Source organism: Rutidosis leptorrhynchoides, chromosome 11, assembly GCF_046630445.1.
Source record: "Rutidosis leptorrhynchoides isolate AG116_Rl617_1_P2 chromosome 11, CSIRO_AGI_Rlap_v1, whole genome shotgun sequence".
Classification (NCBI taxonomy): domain Eukaryota; kingdom Viridiplantae; phylum Streptophyta; class Magnoliopsida; order Asterales; family Asteraceae; genus Rutidosis; species Rutidosis leptorrhynchoides.
The window spans coordinates 387,077,264-387,086,323 of record NC_092343.1 but is presented as its reverse complement, the minus strand read 5'-3'; the positions used below and the strand labels follow the sequence as shown (position 1 = coordinate 387,086,323).

The 9,060-nt window shown below is 33.6% G+C and overlaps 1 long non-coding RNA gene across 4 annotated transcripts; it reads right to left on the bottom strand.

Moving 5' to 3' along the window:
- Window positions 1-3,956: 3,956 nt before the first annotated feature.
- On the bottom strand, window positions 3,957-6,681 carry LOC139877026 (uncharacterized). 4 transcript variants are annotated; one of them, XR_011768418.1, is made up of 5 exons: window positions 6,453-6,681; window positions 5,125-5,915; window positions 4,773-5,016; window positions 4,581-4,694; window positions 3,957-4,274 (listed from the first exon to the last, which is right to left on the bottom strand). It is a non-coding gene; the product is annotated as an uncharacterized lncRNA (long non-coding RNA). The 4 variants fall into 4 exon arrangements; XR_011768417.1 differs by having other exon boundaries at window positions 4,773-5,263; window positions 5,671-5,915; XR_011768419.1 differs by having other exon boundaries at window positions 5,671-5,915.
- Window positions 6,682-9,060: the final 2,379 nt, after the last annotated feature.

Here is a 9,060-nt window from a genome sequence, read left to right as displayed (position 1 = left end):
TTTCCCATTAAGTTTGACCATCAATTTCTAATATCACCCATATGAATAATATAAAGCTAACGTGCTGTATAAAAGTTTCTTTATTTCCAAGTTGCAAAACATGAACCGTGAACATTATCTTTCCAATTTATTGTGTTGCATCGTATGATAGAGAAAAAAAAAATAATAATAATAGTGGTTTAATAGTAGTAGATAGGTACCGTAGTTTTGAGGTTGACGAGAGTTTAGGATCGTGGTTTTGTTATTCGAGGAAATCAGCAATAGAAGTTTCGATGGTGTTAAGGTGGTTTGAAGATGAGAGAGAGAAAAATAGGTGAGAGAGAGGGTGGTGATCAAATGGTTGTGATCATGGTGGTGTCGTGTGATTGTGATGTAGATGAAACAGGAAATAGCAAAACCAAAGTGGTGGTTGTGGGTTTTCAAGGAAGAAGAAATATTGGGTGGTTCTTGGTGTTTGTATGGTGGAGGAGGGTAGTCGATGGTGGTTAATATTCGAAGGTGGGGGTGGCGTTTGAAGTTGAAGATATTATAAAGTAATGATGACTTGGTTTTTGTGGTGATATTTAACTAGCATCAAACAATTCGCATAGCAACTGCAAAAGTCGATTGATGGTGGTTGTTGTGAGTTTGTTGAAGGCGTGATCGAAAGTAGTGGTAGCACGATGGTTGAAGGTTCAATGGTTGTATAATGGTGGAGTGAGTGGTGGAAGGTTTCATGATGGGAGGTGTGTTAATGGGTGTTTGAGGATCCAAAAGAAATTGAGCAGAAACAACTTTTAAACTCTCTTGAAGGGTTGTTTGAGTTGTACAAAAGAAATGAAGTAGCATCACAATTGTATGGTGTCGATATAAAAAGAAAAAAAAATGTGGTAGATGGTCAACAAGAAACATTGCAGTAGTTTTAAATCAAGAGGTGCTTGGTTTGGTGAGGTACATGATTGGATGTATATACATGTAAAAGTCAAGATAGTGGGTGGAATGCTTTTCATACACACATACAAATATATAGATATAATTATAGATGGTGCAGTAAACAATTAATCTATTTAACATTATCATGTAGCATAAGATCAATTGAATTATAGAAGTATTTAATTGAGGTAAATATCATTGATTTATTTTGATTAAACATAGTGTCATGTTTGTACTTAAGTGGAAAGAATTTATAAAGTGATTTGGAAAGTGTTGAATTCAAAAACAGAAATCAATTATCGTCAATTATCAATAGTAATTTGTAATGCGTAAAGGAATTTGAAAGGAGGATCAGTAATACTTTTCAATCATACACAGTCATTAATGGCAATATCAAGACTTTTAAAAATATCCTGGTCCCGATTTGTTATATGTCCTTCATAACATATACAATTATAGAATATAAGAAAAGTTGACACAAGATGCAGAGAAGTGATTGGTAAGATGATTCGGGTTAATGAAATAAAAAGAATAGTCATATACTCCATGTGAATATGTGTCGTCTAAAAGCATATATATATATAAATATATTGTGGTGATGAATTGATCAGGATTGTAAACAGAAGGTAGCAAGTAAGTAGCAAGTGTGGGTATTATAATATCTTATTTTTATTTTATTTTACATAATTATTTTTAGTAACTACATATAATATTTCAAATTATATTTTCAATTATTATTTATATATCCATACACACATATCTATTTACAATTAATGGTTCGTGAATCGTCGAGAGCAGTCAAAGTTCAATTGAATATATGAAACAGTTCAAACTTTTTGAGACTCAACTTTACAGACTTTGCTTATCGTGTCAGAATAATATAAAGATTAAGTTTAAATTTGATCGGAAATTTCCGGGTCACTACAGTACTGACAGTAAATTCTTCTTTAGGCCAGGGACAAGATACACCTTCTCGAGTTGGAGCTTTTGAGAGTCGCCTTCATTTGGAATTATTGTCTTTCCAATGTGAGAAATAGACAACCTTGAATTGTCGGCTGTCAACACGACTCTCTTTCCTTTGTAATCCTCCATTTCTTGCAGCTTCGTCCCATCGTTGATCATATGATTTGAGAACCCAGAATCGATGATCCAATCATCTTTGTAGTTAATTTTTGACTTTAAAGTTGTTGTAAGAGCTTGATCATCTATGTCAGCTTCAACAGAGAGTCCAGCTTCTGCATCCCATGTTTCCTCGTTAATGATTGCTTCGAATGTGACCTCTTTCTTCTCATCTCTTGCGGCGGCCACATTTCCTTCGAAAGTTCGCCTTCTGGGGAATCTACAATCTCGAGCAAAATGACCCTTCTTGCCACAATTGAAGCATTCACCATTCTTTCTCTTATCATTTTCCCCGTATTGTTGGCGACGATCTCTTCTTCCTTGATGAACTCCCCCTGAAGCGTTGCCTTTTGATTTTGGGTGACCCTTCCACCCATATGTCTTACTTTCTTTCATCGCCTCTTGTCTTCGAGATGTTGCTTTCTTCTTATTGGTGAAGAGTGCATCTTCTCCGTCTTTTATGGTTACTTCATTCATCTGCTTGGCTAATGCCTCTTGATTAGCCAATAAATTCTCCACCTCTTTTAATGATGGTTGAGTAGGCCATCCTCTCACAGCGGCTATAAATCCATTATACTAGGACCTTAAGCCATGGATGATAATTCTCTTCATCCTTGCATCACTCACTTTCTCTTCAGGAGCAAGTTGGGATATCTCACGACAAATAGATTTCACCTTGGTGAAATACTGAGAAATAGACAGACTTCCTTGTGAGATACCCGCAAGCTCATTTTCCAAGAGCTGGAGGCGTGCTTCATTCTTCTTTGAAAATAATTTTTCAAAAGTTTCCCAAGCTGCCTTTGGTGTTTTCTCGTCACGGATGTGCTCCAATAGATCCTCCTTGATTGTAGTATTCAATATAAATAATGCCTTCCCGGTCTTGATGTTCCATTTTCTCAAGGCTTCGGCATTTTCTTTCGATGGAGGCGTTGTGTCACTGCCAGCAACTATTTCCCATAAATCATGTCCTTGTAGGTAAGATTCTATACAAGTCCGCCAATAACCATAGTTGTGGTTATTGAGACTCTTGATTCCATTGCTCGTACTTGCAAGATCTGTCATCATGACGTCCAACGTCCAATAAGCTTGGTCCCAGACCGATGAGTTTTCACAGTTCTTAACTGTGCTCCGACAGAATCTCCCTTAGAGCCTTGATGAAAACAAGTCGATGTAAACGTTCAACGTTTACCGATTTCCTCCACTAGAGATGGTCCCGAACGACCCACTCTGATACCAATTGTTGGAAGCTTCGACGAGCCCAACACACCCACTACAGAGGACCTAGATTATACTACACTCACTACACCAACACTTGACGTTGGTTAGCCTTTAATTTTATGAATCCTTAGTGCACAATAATGTTTAGGCGACAGTGTCGACCATATATCATTCAGGCGGGATAACCGACCATATATCACTTAGGCGGCAGAGCCGACCATATAATAGATACAACACAAGTGCACTAAGAACTTAAACACAAGCTGAGGCTTAAATGGAAAACTTAACGAAGAACACTTTTATAATTACAAAGAAACAATTACAATATTATGAACTAACTCACACTCTTCTTTTACTTCTTCACCTTACTTCTTCTCTACTTCCTCACAACTCTCACACCTTATTTCACTCTCACAACTTCACACAAATGAAATCTCCTCCCATATTTATACTACTCCATGGAACATTCTAGAACCTAGATATTTCCATGGATATATAAATATCTAGATATTTCTACAACCTACAAATATCTAGATTTTTCATTTACATTTCAATTTCTAGATTTTTCTCTCATATTCTAATATCTAGATATTTTCTTATACATATTAATATCTAGATATTTTACCCATATACATTTACTAATTCCATATTATTCTAAATTTGCATTGTATTTTAACATTGAACACATTTTATAATTTTCATTGCTTTACACTAAATTTTCTGCAAAACTTGGTGAGTTTTTCATAACTAAAAGTTGCATAAGCATTATTTGTAAGACTATAACAACAGAATTATAGTAGTGCCATTCATCAACCAAACATGTGTAAAAATTACCTTCCACTTCATCACCATTAAGAACACTTTCATACCCATCTATTTCGTTGATATTCTTTTTGTTCAAAGTTCCATTTATCCCCATCCCCTTCTCTTGGCCAACGATATCATCTCTCATTCCTTCTCCGTCTCTCTCGTTGATTTTTTCAGCTATCACGATCCCAAATTCATGATCCATTTATTCATGCTAACTGCAAAAAATAGTAAAAAGTATAGTAAAAAGCAATCAAAAATAAATCAAGTAACAACGCCTAGGGTATAAGGGAAAAAAGCTAAAAAACGATAGAAAACTATTAGACTATAGTTTTTTATGACCTGAAGCCCAAGACTTTAGAGTTTGATAAAAACATGTAACCAGTTTAGATGGTGCGTTTTTCTTAAAGTTTCCAAGTGGAGCACTAGCCTTGTGATGTAATCTTTTGGATGACTAATGTCCATCAAAAACCCCGGTAGTAAGAAACTTACCAATGGTTAATAAGTCATCGAGTTGACGTTACCTTTTTATTTCGTAGCTTAAATTTAAGCTTTTGATGCCTTTTATGCCAGAAAGGCAGCTAACTCGAACAACGGAGCGCATTAATGTCCATTCAATACAAGGAAACGGTTATGATCTGAATAAAAGATGAACTGAACACAAATTAGAAGCAACTTCCTTATACCATATTACAATCAGGGTGCAACACACGTACCTGATGTGCAAGTCTGTAAATAAGTTTACTTATAGTTAGATAACCGCGTAGCTCCTGCAATATGAAATAGCGATTGAGTTTATATGTGCAATATATGCACATGACAGTTAGTTACAATAACATATGACGGGTGCCTTCTGAGGCGCCAGGAAAAAAATCTCTAACTCATTAATTAATAAGTGACAATCTTGAATGATGTTGGAAACATTGATTCTGTTGATAACTTATGCCTATCCTTTTCTCTCTGCCCATAGAAAACTCAATTAATTAGTTTCTAAACATTTCTCTTATATAATAGACAAAATGATCTATAAAATGCTTAATATTAATTAAAAGATCAATTGATGGATACCCTTTTGTTATAAGCAGTATAATTATCAACATATTATGATAATATAAGTACATGGCTAGCAATGGTGTTCCCATAGGCAGATCATTTTATACATCGTTCGTGGACAAATTCCCCATGTAAATTATGTGTTCAATTCTACCTAAAAAACAAAAGATATCATGCTAAAAACACTACCAATGAACATTGAATACAGTCTAAGGATAAATTTACACTAAAACATGGCAAAAAAAATTCATGACCTAATCGACTAAAACTTGACCCGCCCAAATGGAATCCACTGCAAATAGACTAACCACTTTACAAATCCACACAGTTAGACCCCAATTATAAGATTTATTGTTTACGCATAATCAGTGACGAATCTAGGATTCGAAATCATGTGTGTCCAATAAAAGATAAACATAAATGATAGGCAAAATTAACTACTTAATTAACAACTCTACAAAAGTCGGAATGTTCAAATTAACAACTTAAAAATCAAAACCTTATGGCGGCTTTCAACGATGAACAATGATAAATTAAATGTTAAGAGTTAAGGAAACATACCAGCAAGTACCATACGTCTTATTTCAATCAACACACAATCAACTTCAACTCCTCGTATGAATCAAATTGTTGGTTAGTAGGTTTGGGTTACTGCAATGTGTGACCATATCTAACATCATCAGATGAAGAATCATACTTAACACTACCTGACTGACTACTCACAACTTGCTTCTCAGTTCTCCTTTGCATATCCGCTGCCAATATCAAAACCTACTTGATAAATACCTTCCATCAATGTCAACAACCTATTAGGATTTGTATCAAAGCCTTTTAATGTAAGATTGCGATAAGAACGAAAATCAAGTGACTAACGTAAGCACTAAGCAACAAATTTATCAATCATAAGCAACAAATTTATCAATCAATCAACCACAACAAAATAAAATAAAATCCAAAAACTGAAAATATAAACAAATTGACAAACTAAATTTTACAGTTCATAGATTTACTAAAAGGCTAATTAATTTACAAGCAAATCCAAACAAATTTAATCAAACCTATAGAAGGAGGATAATCAATACATTAAACATACCGAAATTAACATTGTTAAATATTTTTGTCGATCAACGTATACTAAAACGTATTCAGTCGCACCTACCACCATTTGTTTGAGTTTGAGAGGTAAATTCGCATAGATAAAACTGAATAATTAAGATCTTATAAATCAAGAACCACGATAGCAGTTAATTTACCGCGCCCTAATTAATCGAAATCTATAAATCGTAAATCAAATAATCAGAAAACCCTAGCTATTTACATCGAACAAAACACCAAACAATTACCTGACAATGGATGATTATTGTTGATTGTTTCATTCTATTGAATAGATAGATGTTGAAGTTTGATTACATATGGAATCACGAACTCTTATGTTGTTGCCCTTTATCTGCTCTCGATTTAATATTATTATTGTTTTAATTTGTGTGGAACCCTAATTTCATTCTTCAATCGTGAATGAGCTTTTTTCTTGTGAAGGAGCGTATTTGTTTATTTTTAATTTGAAGGTTGAAACGTTGTGGGATGCAAATCCATTGAAGCCAACTAAAAAGTTATAAAGCAAATATTTATATATGATGTACGTGGGGAAAAAAGAATTCTTAACAGGATCACGTAACTTTCTTCGGGAATTGATATTGATATTAATATTAATTGTTAAATTAATTATTATTATTATTATTATTAATTATTATTAGTGAAATGACCCGTGAAAACACAGGTTTATTTAAACGAAACAGTTTAATAATATGTTTCACGTATTAAGTGAATGTAAATGTTAAAGTCATTTACTTTATTGCCCGTGGAACTACGGAGTACGACTAAGAAACTTGTCGCTGATTTTTTACAAAACATAAATTCGCTCAAAGTCGAGTATTTATTCTCAACTTTGTCGTTGATTTCGACATAAACTTGGCGTTGATTTCGAACTCCTGACCTCCCTTAAAGTTCGCTCAAAGTTGACTATTCATTCTCATTTCATTTATAATGCAACTAATATAATGACATTTTTCGTTTTCTGGGAATGACTTTTTAATTTTTTTATTGAACAGCTGTGAAATGTACAAGCTTTACAAGGAAGTTTTGCAATACTGTTTTAAAATATAATCACAATTTATCTTTTTGCATGGTTTTTTACTCACCCGTGCAACGCACGGGCTCTAAAACCTACTACTATCTGTATCTATATCTATATCTATATCTATATTTTATATTATATATAATAACAAAGTTGATTTTAACTAATCAACATTTAAAAGTTTGACATGGTAAAAAAAATACCATTGGATTAACTCTCATATTTCAATAACAGCTATTGATTCTATTGATCACTCAACAATTGTCTCTAGGTGGCATGCTTCTTTTAGGGGAGGTCAGGAGTTCGACACTCAATGACTAAATATTAAAAACACAATTTCATCCCTGCCATGAAGTATTCAACCATGACACCTTTCCCATATCGTTTGGGGGGTAAAGGGAGGGGGGTTTTACTTGGCCGTGCCCTTGGATCGGTTTCAAGGTTTCCTCCCGGGCAGCGATGAGGGGGGTTATTATCGCTGCATCGGCATAGTCGAAACGGTAGATGATCCCAACGGGTGGTAAAGTCCCTCTCGGGTGATCTCAATCGCTGTTAAAAAAAATCCGGTTCCTAATTAAAAATTTGGGAGTCCGGCATCTTCTTCGATTATCAAAAAACTAATTAAAGCAAAAAAAAAAAAAAAAAAAACCCTTCTCTTTCTCTAAAGAATTCTTACGGAACCAGCAAAATCGACGACGCAAGTAGATATGCAATTAGGGTTTTAACAGTTCGATGTTAAATTTATGCCATTTATCATTGATGAACCCCAATTTATCTAAACAATTAGGTATGGAAATACAAATGAGAACCATATGCAAATTTTACATTCATAGAATCTTTCATAGATATGTACATATTCAGTGTATACATTTTGTGTCAAAACATATGTGTTCTTCCATGAAACAGTCAGCAAGAATTTGCATTGTTTATAAACTAAGAGAAGTGAATACATGGCATAACAATAAGTATATGATGTTTTCTTGAATGTGATTTGTACACTTCTTTTGTAAAACTGTCAATTAGTGGTCGATTTGCTAATATCTTTATGAATAAAAAAATCAAACGTAGAAAATTGACGAAGCATTAGGGTTCGCGATTCAAAGAATTAATGAAGTTTGAATCTACGATCCATGCTTTTAATGTTCGTTTATGAATCGATGTTAATAAGTTATGTATGTCTTGATTGTATTAATATGTTAATAACTTAGGAGTTATCAATCAGCTTTTTTTATTCTTGAAATGATTTTGGTCCTTATTTTGGGATCATTATGTATTTAATATGTTTATCATGGGTGTTTAAAATAAGTTATGTTCATAATGTGTAAAAACATGTTTCATGTTCATGTGAATTTGGTTTGTACTTATTTGTTTCAAAGGATATTAGAGAAATTACTCTTCTATTTAGCACTGCTATAATCGATTCGAATGGTTTTTATTTTGTTCGAGGTTTATTAAATCCTTTGAATGAATGATTGGTGAGGAACCTCCCTATTGAATACCTAAAGGAAGCAATGTTCATCCATATATCTTATGCATTAGCTATTACAATTGTTAAGTTGTTTATTTCAACAGTTACTTCTTAAATGAGACTACTGAATTCGCTTGATTTTTAATTCGTTTATTATTTTAATCGACTCGATTTGATTATTTAGAGCAGAGAAATTTCTATTATTGTTATATTTGTTATTGTGGGATGCATTGGTGAATCTGCATAGTTTATTATCTTAAACTTTGAGTTTAACTGTGGGCCGCTATTTGTTTCTGGTTTTCGACAGTTTCACTTCATCGTATAACCAAAGTCAGGTTCCACATATGAA